This window comes from Drosophila novamexicana, unplaced genomic scaffold (genome assembly GCF_003285875.2).
Source record: "Drosophila novamexicana strain 15010-1031.04,08,12 unplaced genomic scaffold, DnovRS2.1 tig00001642-arrow-arrow-pilon, whole genome shotgun sequence".
NCBI classification, from domain to species: domain Eukaryota; kingdom Metazoa; phylum Arthropoda; class Insecta; order Diptera; family Drosophilidae; genus Drosophila; species Drosophila novamexicana.
In genome coordinates this window covers 13,835-28,323 of record NW_020824874.1, presented here as the reverse complement: position 1 = coordinate 28,323, position 14,489 = coordinate 13,835, and the positions used below count along the sequence as shown (strand labels likewise).

Here is a 14,489-nt window from a genome sequence, read left to right as displayed (position 1 = left end):
AGGCATTGGTGCCCACGGCTCGGACGACTCGGCTCTTCAAGAATTTCCGGGCGAACTTGGCATTGAAGGCTTTGCCGAAGCTGCTTAGTGCAAAGTTGCGCCTCCACACTTCCTGTCCCGGTTCCAGATGGAGCTGGCGCGCACGGTGGTTGTATCGTTGGCGGCTTCGCTCGTATGCGGTGTGCAGGTGGTCCTTGACTTGGCTTCGGATTACAGCCAGTCTGTCCTTCGCGTCAAGGTCAGGATACTGTGATCGGCCAATGATCTCAGCTTCCTGGCCAGTTTGTAACTGGAACCATTCAGGTACATCTGCTGTCCAAAGACCGCGAAAAACGGAGTCACTCCCGTAGCGCTGTGGACCACATTCCGGATCGCCACTTCCACCTCTGGTAGGTACGCGTCCCAATCCCGATGATCCTGACCCAGGTAGGTTCTGATTGCAGACAGCACTGTGTGGTTCACGCGTTCGGCGGCGTTGCTCTGAGGCGAATACACTGGTGTGCGCAGGTGGGTAATGCCAAACGCCTGGACCATGGCATCGAACGACTTTGACACGAATTGTCGTCCATTATCCGAATGGATCACTTCCGGCACGCCAAATTTGAAGAACACCTCATGCACTAGGAAGTAAACGACATCCGCCGCGGTGGCTACCCTCATGGCCTTCAGGAAGGTTAATTTCGAGAAGTGGTCTACGACGACGAATATCCACGCATGCCCTCGTTTCGACCGTGGATTCTTCCCCAAGAAGTCGATATAAAGCTTCTGGAAGGGGCGGTCGGTGCGCACTTCTTCCCCAATGCCGACCTGCATCCGGTAGTTTTGTGCCTTGGTCTCCTTGCATGTCTCGCATTTCCGTACATAATACCTGACTTGTATGGCCATGTTGGGCCAATAATATCGCCTGCGCAGCGCATGCAGCGTTTTCCTCATGCCTCCATGAGCTGACGTCTCCCGCTCAAGTCTTTGAGACTCATAAGCCACTGCAGGCTCGCATGATCGGTGATTACCGTGAACGGCATCATCTCCACGTACGGTCGAAATCGATGTATGGCCAGCTTGGCGGCTAGGCATTCCTTCTCGGTCACCGAATAGTTGATCTGGTGCTTGTTGAGTTTGGTCGAGAAGAATGCGATCGGCCTTTCCTGTTGCTCGTCGTCTAGCTGGAACAACACGGCTCGGAATGGTCTTCGAAAATCCGCGTGAACTAACACCGGGGCAGTGGTGAGGGCTAACTTCAAGCTTTCCATGGCATCCACGGCCTCGTCACTCAACACAAATCTACCCGTTCTCTTCTTAAGGGCATCATCACTCAACGGTACTGAGATCTCGGCGAAGTTCTTTATGAATCGTCGATACCACCCCGCTGTACCTAAGAAGCTTCGTAGTTCCTTGACCGTCCTCGGATTCGGGATGTTTCGGATCGCTTCTACTCTTCCCGGATCCCTGCGCAGCGTCCCGCCGCCTATATGATGAAACCCAGGTAGTTTAGGTTACGGAAGCAGAATTTTGACTTCGCCATGCCTATGGTGAGGTTCGCGTTCCTCAGACACTCGGCCACCAGTTCCAAGTATTTTAGGTGCGTTGGAAAATCTGCCGATATTATCAGCAAATCGTCTAGGTATACGAACACGTTGGACCTCAGATTCGCCGGGATTACCTTGTCCATGAGCCTGCAAAGTTGTTGAGCGGCGTTGCAGAGCCCGAATGGCATGTGGCGAAACTGGTACAGCGGCCTCCCTGGTACGGTAAACGCCGTATACGCCCTGCTCTTCTCCTCCATCTCGATTTGCCAGAACGCGAACTTAAGGTCGAGAGATAAAATGAGTCTCGTCGATTCGCGATAAGATGCCCTCGATGCATGGAAGCGGGTAAGCGTCCTTTACCGTCACACCGTTTAGTTTCCTGGCATCTAAGCAAAACCTGTTCTTCCCAGGCCTCATCACCACCGTCGTCCAGTTGCTCCAGGGGCTGTCACTCTCCTCGATGATGCCTAACTTTAGCATTTTATCCACCTCGGCCCACACGATCACTTGTTTGGCCGGAGACAGCGGATAATGTCTGTCCTTCACGGGTTCTGCTCCCTCGATCAGCTGAATTCGGTGCTGGAGCAGGTGAGTTTTCCCTAGGCCATCCTTCTCAAATTGGAGAAATCTGCGCTTCACGCTTTCCAACTGACTCTTCTGATCGTTGTCCAGGTCCCACATTTCCGAATCCGCCGCGCAGTCGTCGTCGTCCCGGTAATATGCCACCTCTGGGTTCGCTACCGTTTCCTCAGATGCCTCTGGTGGTGTTCCTGGCTTTCTGGCCGGACCGAGCAGCTCTGGTACAATCTCAAGGGCCCGCCAGAAATCGATCCCCAGGTATAGTTCCTGTCGCAGGTCCGGGCACATGTAAAATACGATATTTTCCTTTCTATTCTCGTATTTCACAGGCAGAACCACGCGACCTAAAATTGGGCGATTGGCACCCGCCGCTGTCCTCACCATCGATTCGTAAGGCCGCGCTTCCCATCCCAGTTCCTCCACTAACTTCCGGCATCCTCGTCCCAACAGACTGACTGAGGCCCCCGTGTCCAGCAACCCTTTCATCTTGGCCCCGGCGACTTCCACTTCGGCAAATACGCGTGGGTCTATACAATCCTCCCGTCTCACCGCTTCGACGACCTGGCGCCGGGTAATCCTGCGTCTGCGGAAGCGCGCACGTGCCTTCACCACTCTCCGGTTGGCTAGTGTCATCCCTTCCACCTGTCGCTCACCAAAAATTCTATTTCGGGCCGACATGTATGCCCGAACACGTTCTTCATACGGTAAGCCCCTAAGTGTTCCTCCTTTGCTTATTATTATTATAATACGCCTTATCCTGATCCTTATTCCAACTCTCCGTCTCCTTTTCCATGATTATTGGCTTTTGTAGGTACCCCTCTCCTGCTTCCCCGCGGTCGCCGTCCCGGAACGCGTCTGCCCCGCCATCACCGCGCTCCCTCTGGGGTTTTCCGGACAGTTTTCGCACTGGAAAGTGTCCGGCTTTCCACACCTATAGCAGAATATTTTCCGCTCCTTGGACAGGCAGTCTCTAAAGACGTGATCGAATTGTCTGCAGTTCCAGCATACAAGTCGGGATGAGTTCCTGCCTCGCACGAATGCTTCCTCCAGTTCTCCCGGCGGCGTTTCTGTACGTTGTGGTGGTACTTCAACCTCGTGGACTACGGGCCTCGTCCCTTGTGGACAACGCGACGGCTGCAGGTACCCCGTCCGGCTTCTACGACCCATGTGCCTCTCCACTTCTAGGCACTCTTGGCGCAGTTCATCCACGGTGAGCACGTCCATGGCATAGATATATTTCGCCAGACTTTCTTTCAAACCACGCTTTATAATCTTCACCAGCTCGCGGTCTCTCAGCGGCTTCTGGAGTCGCGCGGCGAGTTGAAGCATGTGGTGGATATAACTATCTACCCCTTCGCTGGCCTGTTGCTCTCGTTGTAATAGCTCCTGTATCACATCGTGTTCCGTCTGGTAGCCCCGGAACCTGTCCAGAGGGCATGTCGCAGTTGCATCCAGCTGTCGACCCTAGAATGCCGCACGTGCATCCAATACCACTCGCGGGCGCGGCGGTCAGGAGCAGGTGGAAACCGCGCAGGACCTCCTTCCACGGGCATTGATACTGCCTCTGCAGGAACTCCAGGCATCAAACTAGACGTTCCACCGCTCGAGCTTCATGTACGCCGTTTCTTGTACGTTGGCGTACGCCTCCTCCGGTTGAAAATCATCCGCTCTCCGGTCCTCTACTCGGAAATGGCGGTTATTCGAGTTACGCCAGTTCCTCGACTGAGCATCTGCGACGTAAACTGGCTGCTGGACGAATACTCCGCCCCTCGTGCGCCTTGTCTATGTGGCTTCGGTGGCACCGGTGGTGGAAATGCCTCGCGCTGGAACACTTCCCGTTCTTTCGGGATGGCGCCTGTTCGTGGTCCCGGCTCGACATGTCTCGGCGGGTTCGGCGCAGTGTTAGTCTGGCGGCCCTGAGCACATCAATGATGCCCTTCATAATTTCCATGAAGCCAGCTCGCATCTCCTCGCGGATGACTCGCTGATGCCAGATGCAGAGCATGCCGATACGTTGGTGGGCCTGAGCGATCGCCGCTTTTGCCGCCGATTTGAGATCTGTCTCTCTGGAAATCCCCGGAAATTCATTGGCGTTCGCACCAGTCCCCCAGCCGGGCGCGGCGGTGGCAGAGCCGACGCCCCATCAGCGTCAGAAGCCCAATCAGACACCTGTTCCTCAGCCATACTTATCCCTTCCGAGAACTGTACCCCTCTCTTCTACAAAAATTGCTACCCTTAAACAAAACGTTACCAATATTCTAATAAATTTATAAATAATAAACACCCACTAACAAATCTTACTAATAGAGAATAATAATTTCAAACACATCGACCACAAAAACATTTACAAAATTAAATTTTTTTCTTTCTAATTAATTCAAATACTTGGGGAAGAAATCCTAACACAGGCTACTAATCTACGCATAATCTGGACAGTGGACAACACTTAAGCATTCGTCAAGGAACGCTACCTTGAACGCGAACGTTTCGCCAACATGCAACGTGACTTACCGTCATCAACCACTAAGAGAAAACTTCTCATGTTATGGATACTCTCTACTTTCGTCGTGCTTCTCGGATCCACGTCCACGCTGCGCGATTATGAGCTCCCTACTCGTGCCACATAAGACTTCAGCGGTGTGGGTCCTGAAGCCAAAGGAATCCTTTTCTCTGTACCTTCATTTATATCGTATTTTGTTTTTCTATGATTACGCAACGACTTCAAAGAAGCCGAGTGCTTCTTCAAGTTGGCGCCATATTGTTACGGAACTGCTTGTTTCTCTGTGGGCCGCGCCGGCTGGCTCATCGGTTTCTCTGGGTGTACTCCATCCCTGGCACGACAATCGATAACAACAAAGCTACACGTCTGTAGCAAAACAGACTTACACAGCACTATGCAAAACGAGCCACAAATCGATAACGTCAAACAATCGGAACTTCTAACTCATGACAAATAAACAGCTGTAACAACTATGAAAATGTAAACAACAAAGGTGAGACACTCAATATAAATTTACAAAAACACAATTAATCCACCTTACTCTTCCAGATCGGGCCCGGTTCCGGACCCAGCGTACCCGCCCAACCATGAGACGAGCACCTACACTCGTCTTCCTCATTTTGTCCATTAGATGGCCATCAGCCTGTGCCGGCTGTTATGCCAATTCTCCCCCACGAAGAAAATTTAACCGACATTTCTCTCATCAGATACGGTATATAATTGTATATATATAATTTTCTTAAAGTGAATAACAATTATAAGCATTTTCTTATGGCATTTATCTTTGCAGCTATTTCGAATCTCTTACAAGTGGATATTTGGTTAGCTTCACAGGTGCGTATAATGGTTTGTGCATTCTTATAATTATTGGCCTTAATATTTCTTTTATTCCTTTCTGATTTGCATGAGGTCTCCGTCCAGATGAATTAACACTTATGCACGTGAACGTTTCTTACACGGGTGCGTATTAATATTGCATATTTATATTTATACTTATGGACAAAGTGTATTAATGCCTAAATTTTTCTCTTATCTTCTAGAATTCTCTTTTTTTCATTTTAACAGCACTAAGTGGAACAGGCGACGAAATTCTACCAGGATACTGCTAGTCGCCGCAAAAAAACAAAACACGCACGAAGGAAATTTGGATGCAAACGTTGCGCCAATTTAGGACCAATGTGCCCACACAACTACGCAAAACTGGGTATGCCCACGAATATCGGTCGTGCAACAGGTAGTGATATGAATTGTATTAAATCGCTTAATTCTACCTTACCCTACCTAAAGAGCTCTCTGGGGGAGGTAAGGGGCGATGTAAATGGATAATTCCAATTAGGTAAGTATGTGAGCATAGTTCGCGCAAGTGTTAATTTTAAATGTTTATCTTTTACAGGCGCAGATGCATCACCCTTGGAAATTCCCTCACCGTTCGCACTCTAAAGTGAAACTCGGCGTAAGTGCCTATGTAAGTATGGACATGATTTATAAATACAAAAAAACTAAATTTAACGACAAAAAAACTCTGTTCTTTTTCAGGGAGTACGGTCAGGAGCCTCCATCATATCTCTGCCATGGGCTCGAACGAGGATGGGCAAAAATGAAACGGACTCACTCGGAGGATGTGGGCGTGGTCTCGCCTGTGGCCGCTTCTTCGCTGTTGGCGTCCGGTCCGTGATGGCTCGTCCGTCCGTCTCGTAGATTACGCCGACACTTGGCTGGCGGCGTCGCGGATATGGCTGGTGTGTGCCGCTGAGGTGCGGGAGCTGGTCCCTTTGTTGCCGGAACCGTAATTTTTTTTTTTTTGCTTGTCTCGTCGCACTTAGGTTTTAAGTTCTTTTTTTTGCAATACCTTAGCACATAAGGGTTAAGCGATTTACTAATAAAGAAACCTCCTCAAAAAACAAGTGTGATTTGATATTTTCTATTCCTCTTTTTTTTTAAGCACATGCCCTTAGCCGGCAAAATAAAATATCCAATTTTCAGATTTTCTTAACGGTGAGCCGGTACGTCCGCTGTGGACCGCTGACAAAATCGAACTCTCATTACATTTGGGCAGCAACATCATCGGTGCCGAATTTCGGCACACGCATACATATGCGATGCGGGCACCGTTGCTGCACATCTGCACAGCTGCATTTTTTTGGGTCAATGGCCATATGACGGTCAAGGGCATATACAAGGGCATGCGATCCACTCAATTCATATTCCCTTTAAGAGCGAACTGAGCGGCCAATAGCAATCGTCGCTATTGGCGCCGTGGATCGCAAGTCTGGCGTTGCCACCCTTCAAAAATTTGGGCTCCGCCGTGGGCGCCGCTTCACCCCGCATACTCCGATCCTATGGCGAAAAGATATCGGCGTGGCCGATAATATCGCACGCAACCAACTAGGAAACCCTCGGTGCTACCGATAACGTCAAATGCAACATCACCACGCAGATTATTGTAATGACATGAATGACCATTACAAGGAATCTGCGTGCGCATTTCATGGATTGACCCAGCCGGCTAATAACGATGCCCAACGTAGGCCAATCCATATTTCGCACCGACCCGAAAAAAAAAAAACAAAACAGGGAGGACGGGCGCTGCCGCCGCCATTGCCTGGCATTGAGGTGAGCAAACTACGATTATGTTCGTATATCTTTTGCGTGGACGACGCCTAGCATGCGTCCCTGGAGATCTTCTAACTCGTAGGCATTGGTGCCCACGGCTCGGACGACTCGGCTCTTCAAGAATTTCCGGGCGAACTTGGCATTGAAGGCTTTGCCGAAGCTGCTTAGTGCAAAGTTGCGCCTCCACACTTCCTGTCCCGGTTCCAGATGGAGCTGGCGCGCACGGTGGTTGTATCGTTGGCGGCTTCGCTCGTATGCGGTGTGCAGGTGGTCCTTGACTTGGCTTCGGATTACAGCCAGTCTGTCCTTCGCGTCAAGGTCAGGATACTGTGATCGGCCAATGATCTCAGCTTCCTGGCCAGTTTGTAACTGGAACCATTCAGGTACATCTGCTGTCCAAAGACCGCGAAAAACGGAGTCACTCCCGTAGCGCTGTGGACCACATTCCGGATCGCCACTTCCACCTCTGGTAGGTACGCGTCCCAATCCCGATGATCCTGACCCAGGTAGGTTCTGATTGCAGACAGCACTGTGTGGTTCACGCGTTCGGCGGCGTTGCTCTGAGGCGAATACACTGGTGTGCGCAGGTGGGTAATGCCAAACGCCTGGACCATGGCATCGAACGACTTTGACACGAATTGTCGTCCATTATCCGAATGGATCACTTCCGGCACGCCAAATTTGAAGAACACCTCATGCACTAGGAAGTAAACGACATCCGCCGCGGTGGCTACCCTCATGGCCTTCAGGAAGGTTAATTTCGAGAAGTGGTCTACGACGACGAATATCCACGCATGCCCTCGTTTCGACCGTGGATTCTTCCCCAAGAAGTCGATATAAAGCTTCTGGAAGGGGCGGTCGGTGCGCACTTCTTCCCCAATGCCGACCTGCATCCGGTAGTTTTGTGCCTTGGTCTCCTTGCATGTCTCGCATTTCCGTACATAATACCTGACTTGTATGGCCATGTTGGGCCAATAATATCGCCTGCGCAGCGCATGCAGCGTTTTCCTCATGCCTCCATGAGCTGACGTCTCCCGCTCAAGTCTTTGAGACTCATAAGCCACTGCAGGCTCGCATGATCGGTGATTACCGTGAACGGCATCATCTCCACGTACGGTCGAAATCGATGTATGGCCAGCTTGGCGGCTAGGCATTCCTTCTCGGTCACCGAATAGTTGATCTGGTGCTTGTTGAGTTTGGTCGAGAAGAATGCGATCGGCCTTTCCTGTTGCTCGTCGTCTAGCTGGAACAACACGGCTCGGAATGGTCTTCGAAAATCCGCGTGAACTAACACCGGGGCAGTGGTGAGGGCTAACTTCAAGCTTTCCATGGCATCCACGGCCTCGTCACTCAACACAAATCGACCCGTTCTCTTCTTAAGGGCATCATCACTCAACGGTACTGAGATCTCGGCGAAGTTCTTTATGAATCGTCGATACCACCCCGCTGTACCTAAGAAGCTTCGTAGTTCCTTGACCGTCCTCGGATTCGGGATGTTTCGGATCGCTTCTACTCTTCCCGGATCCCTGCGCAGCGTCCCGCCGCCTATGATGAAACCCAGGTAGTTTAGGTTACGGAAGCAGAATTTTGACTTCGCCATGCCTATGGTGAGGTTCGCGTTCCTCAGACACTCGGCCACCAGTTCCAAGTATTTTAGGTGCGTTGGAAAATCTGCCGATATTATCAGCAAATCGTCTAGGTATACGAACACGTTGGACCTCAGATTCGCCGGGATTACCTTGTCCATGAGCCTGCAAAGTTGTTGAGCGGCGTTGCAGAGCCCGAATGGCATGTGGCGAAACTGGTACAGCGGCCTCCCTGGTACGGTAAACGCCGTATACGCCCTGCTCTTCTCCTCCATCTCGATTTCCCAGAACGCGAACTTAAGGTCGAGAGATAAAATGAGTCTCGTCGATTCGCGATAAGATGCCCTCGATGCATGGAAGCGGGTAAGCGTCCTTTACCGTCACACCGTTTAGTTTCCTGGCATCTAAGCAAAACCTGTTCTTCCCAGGCCTCATCACCACCGTCGTCCAGTTGCTCCAGGGGCTGTCACTCTCCTCGATGATGCCTAACTTTAGCATTTTATCCACCTCGGCCCACACGATCACTTGTTTGGCCGGAGACAGCGGATAATGTCTGTCCTTCACGGGTTCTGCTCCCTCGATCAGCTGAATTCGGTGCTGGAGCAGGTGAGTTTTCCCTAGGCCATCCTTCTCAAATTGGAGAAATCTGCGCTTCACGCTTTCCAACTGACTCTTCAGATCGTTGTCCAGGTCCCACATTTCCGAATCCGCCGCGCAGTCGTCGTCGTCCCGGTAATATGCCACCTCTGGGTTCGCTACCGTTTCCTCAGATGCCTCTGGTGGTGTTCCTGGCTTTCTGGCCGGACCGAGCAGCTCTGGTACAATCTCAAAGGCCCGCCAGAAATCGATCCCCAGGTATAGTTCCTGTCGCAGGTCCGGGCACATGTAAAATACGATATTTTCCTTTCTATTCTCGTATTTCACAGGCAGAACCACGCGACCTAAAATTGGGCGATTGGCACCCGCCGCTGTCCTCACCATCGATTCGTAAGGCCGCGCTTCCCATCCCAGTTCCTCCACTAACTTCCGGCATCCTCGTCCCAACAGACTGACTGAGGCCCCCGTGTCCAGCAACCCTTTCATCTTGGCCCCGGCGACTTCCACTTCGGCAAATACGCGTGGGTCTATACAATCCTCCCGTCTCACCGCTTCGACGACCTGGCGCCGGGTAATCCTGCGTCTGCGGAAGCGCGCACGTGCCTTCACCACTCTCCGGTTGGCTAGTGTCATCCCTTCCACCTGTCGCTCACCAAAATTCTATTTCGGGCCGACATGTATGCCCGAACACGTTCTTCATACGGTAAGCCCCTAAGTGTTCCTCCTTTGCTTATATTATTATTATAATACGCCTTATCCTGATCCTTATTCCAACTCTCCGTCTCCTTTTCCATGATTATTGGCTTTTGTAGGTACCCCTCTCCTGCTTCCCCGCGGTCGCCGTCCCGGAACGCGTCTGCCCCGCCATCACCGCGCTCCCTCTGGGGTTTTCCGGACAGTTTTCGCACTGGAAAGTGTCCGGCTTTCCACACCTATAGCAGAATATTTTCCGCTCCTTGGACAGGCAGTCTCTAAAGACGTGATCGAATTGTCTGCAGTTCCAGCATACAAGTCGGGATGAGTTCCTGCCTCGCACGAATGCTTCCTCCAGTTCTCCCGGCGGCGTTTCTGTACGTTGTGGTGGTACTTCAACCTCGTGGACTACGGGCCTCGTCCCTTGTGGACAACGCGACGGCTGCAGGTACCCCGTCCGGCTTCTACGACCCATGTGCCTCTCCACTTCTAGGCACTCTTGGCGCAGTTCATCCACGGTGAGCACGTCCATGGCATAGATATATTTCGCCAGACTTTCTTTCAAACCACGCTTTATAATCTTCACCAGCTCGCGGTCTCTCAGCGGCTTCTGGAGTCGCGCGGCGAGTTGAAGCATGTGGTGGATATAACTATCTACCCCTTCGCTGGCCTGTTGCTCTCGTTGTAATAGCTCCTGTATCACATCGTGTTCCGTCTGGTAGCCCCGGAACCTGTCCAAGAGGGCATGTCGCAGTTGCATCCAGCTGTCGACCCTAGAATGCCGCACGTGCATCCAATACCACTCGCGGGCGCGGCCGGTCAGGAGCAGGTGGAAACCGCGCAGGACCTCCTTCCACGGGCATTGATACTGCCTCTGCAGGAACTCCAGGCATCAAACTAGACGTTCCACCGCTCGAGCTTCATGTACGCCGTTTCTTGTACGTTGGCGTACGCCTCCTCCGGTTGAAAATCATCCGCTCTCCGGTCCTCTACTCGGAAATGGCGGTTATTCGAGTTACGCCAGTTCCTCGACTGAGCATCTGCGACGTAAACTGGGCTGCTGGACGAATACTCCGCCCCTCGTGCGCCTTGTCTATGTGGCTTCGGTGGCACCGGTGGTGGAAATGCCTCGCGCTGGAACACTTCCCGTTCTTTCGGGATGGCGCCTGTTCGTGGTCCCGGCTCGACATGTCTCGGCGGGTTCGGCGCAGTGTTAGTCTGGCGGCCTGAGCACATCAATGATGCCCTTCATAATTTCCATGAAGCCAGCTCGCATCTCCTCGCGGATGGACTCGCTGATGCCAGATGGCAGAGCATGCCGATACGTTTGGTGGGCCTGAGCGATCGCCGCTTTTGCCGCCGATTTGAGATCTGTCTCTCTGGAAATCCCCGGAAATTCATTGGCGTTCGCACCAGTCCCCCAGCCGGGCGCGGCGGTGGCAGAGCCGACGCCCCATCAGCGTCAGAAGCCCAATCAGACACCTGTTCCTCAGCCATACTTATCCCTTCCGAGAACTGTACCCCTCTCTTCTACAAAAATTGCTACCCTTAAACAAAACGTTACCAATATTCCTAATAAATTTATAAATAAATAAACACCCACTAACAAATCTTACTAATAGAGAATAATAATTTCAAACACATCGACCACAAAAACATTTACAAAATTAAATTTTTTTCTTTCTAATTAATTTCAAATACTTGGGGAAGAAATCCTAACACAGGCTAACTAATCTACGCATAATCTGGACAGTGGACAACACTTAAGCATTCGTCAAGGAACGCTACCTTGAACGCGAACGTTTCGCCAACATGCAAACGTGACTTACCGTCATCAACCACTAAGAGAAAACTTCTCATGTTTATGGATACTCTCTACTTTCGTCGTGCTTCTCGGATTCCACGTCACGCTGCGCGATTATGAGCTCCCTACTCGTGCCACATAAGACTTCAGCGGTGTGGGTCCTGAAGCCAAAGGAATCCTTTTCTCTGTACCTTCATTTATATCGTATTTGTTTTTCTATGATTACGCAACGACTTCAAAGAAGCCGAGTGCTTCTTCAAGTTGGGCGCCATATTGTTACGGAACTGCTTGTTTCTCTGTGGGCCGCGCCGGCTGGCTCATCGGTTTCTCTGGGTGTACTCCCATCCCTGGCACGCACAATCGATAACAACAAAGCTACACGTCTGTAGCAAAACAGACTTACACAGCACTATGCAAAACGAGCCACAAATCGATAACGTCAAACAATCGGAACTTCTAACTCATGAACAAAATAAACAGCTGTAACAACTATGAAAATGTAAACAACAAAGGTGAGACACTCAATATAAATTTACAAAAAACACAATTAATCCACCTTACTCTTCCAGATCGGGCCCCGGTTCCGGACCCAGCGTACCCGCCCAACCATGAGACGAGCACCTACACTCGTCTTCCTCATTTTGTCCATTAGATGGCCATCAGCCTGTGCCGGCTGTTATGCCAATTCTCCCCAACGAAGAAAATTTAACCGAACATTTCTCTCATCAGATACGGTATATAATTGTATATATATAATTTTCTTAAAGTGAATAACAATTATAAGCATTGCTTATGGCATTTATCTTTGCAGCTATTTCGAATCTCTTACAAGTGGATATTTGGTTAGCTTCACAGGTGCGTATAATGGTTTGTGCATTCTTATAATTATTGGCCTTAATATTTCTTTTATTCCTTTCTGATTTGCATGAGGTCTCCGTCCAGATGAATTAACACTTATGCACGTGAACGTTTCTTACACGGGTGTGTATTAATATTGCATATTTATATTTATACTTATGGACAAAGTGTATTAATGCCTAAATTTTTCTCTTATCTTCTAGAATTCTCTTTTTTTCATTTTAACAGCACTAAGTGGAACAGGCGACGAAATTCTACCAGGATACTGCTAGTCGCCGCAAAAACAAAACACGCACGAAGGAAATTTGGATGCAAACGTTGCGCCAATTTAGGACCAATGTGCCCACACAACTACGCAAAACTGGGTATGCCACGAATATCGGTCGTGCAACAGGTAGGTGATATGAATTGTATTAAATCGCTTAATTCTACCTTACCCTACCTAAAGAGCTCTCTGGGGGAGGTAAGGGGCGATGTAAATGGATAATTCCAATTAGGTAAGTATGTGAGCATAGTTCGCGCAAGTGTTAATTTTAAATGTTTATCTTTTACAGGCGCAGATGCATCACCCTTGGAAATTCCCTCACCGTTCGCACTCTAAAGTGAAACTCGGCGTAAGTGCCTATGTAAGTATGGACATGATTTATAAATACAAAAAAACTAAATTTAACGACAAAAAAACTCTGTTCTTTTTCAGGGAGTACGGTCAGTAGCCTCCATCATATCTCTGCCATGGGCTCGAACGAGGATGGGCAAAAATGAAACGGACTCACTCGGAGGATGTGGGCGTGGTCTCGCCTGTGGCCGCTTCTTCGCTGTTGGCGTCCGGTCCGTGATGGCTCGTCCGTCCGTCTCGTGGATTACGCCGACACTTGGCTGGCGGCGTCGCGGATATGGCTGGTGTGTGCCGCTGAGGTGCGGGAGCTGGTCCCTTTGTTGCCGGAACCGTTAATTTTTTTTTTTTTTGCTTGTCTCGTCGCACTTAGGTTTTAAGTTCTTTTTTTTGCAATACCTTAGCACATAAGGGTTAAGCGATTTACTAATAAAGAAACCTCCTCAAAAAACAAGTGTGATTTGATATTTTCTATTCCTCTTTTTTTTTTAAGCACATGCCCTCAGCCGGCAAAATAAAATATCCAATTTTCAGATTTTCTTAACGGTGAGCCGGTACGTCCGCTGTGGACCGCTGACAAAATCGAACTCTCATTACATTTGGGCAGCAACATCATCGGTGCCGAATTTCGGCACACGCATACATATGCGAGGCGGGCACCGTTGCTGCACATCTGCACAGCTGCATTTTTTTGGGTCAATGGCCCATATGACGGTCAAGGGCATATACAAGGGCATGCGATCCACTCAATTCATATTCCCTTTAAGAGCGAACTGAGCGGCCAATAGCAATCGTCGCTATTGGCGCCGTGGATCGCAAGTCTGGCGTTGCCACCCTTCAAAAATTTGGGCTCCGCCGTGGGCGCCGCTTCACCCCGCATACTCTGATCCTATGGCGAAAAGATATCGGCGTGGCCGATAATATCGCACGCAACCAACTAGGAAACCCTCGGTGCTACCGATAACGTCAAATGCAACATCACCACGCAGATTATTGTAATGACATGAATGACCATTACAAGGAATCTGCGTGCGCATTTCATGGATTGACCCAGCCGGCTAATAACGATGCCCAACGTAGGCCAATCCATATTTCGCACCGACCCGAAAAAAAAAAACAA

At 50.2% G+C, this 14,489-nt stretch overlaps 2 long non-coding RNA genes across 2 annotated transcripts; both read left to right on the top strand.

Annotated features, from left to right (window-relative positions):
- Positions 1 to 5,818: 5,818 nt before the first annotated feature.
- On the top strand, positions 5,819 to 6,298 carry LOC115768124. The gene is made up of 4 exons (XR_004018490.1): positions 5,819 to 5,839; positions 5,893 to 5,941; positions 5,999 to 6,070; positions 6,142 to 6,298. It is a non-coding gene; the product is annotated as an uncharacterized LOC115768124 (long non-coding RNA).
- Positions 6,299 to 12,300: 6,002 nt separating this feature from the next.
- Positions 12,301 to 13,383, top strand: LOC115768122. Its single transcript, XR_004018488.1, has 6 exons — positions 12,301 to 12,410; positions 12,468 to 12,632; positions 12,710 to 12,753; positions 12,985 to 13,150; positions 13,205 to 13,253; positions 13,311 to 13,383. It is a non-coding gene; the product is annotated as an uncharacterized LOC115768122 (long non-coding RNA).
- Positions 13,384 to 14,489: the final 1,106 nt, after the last annotated feature.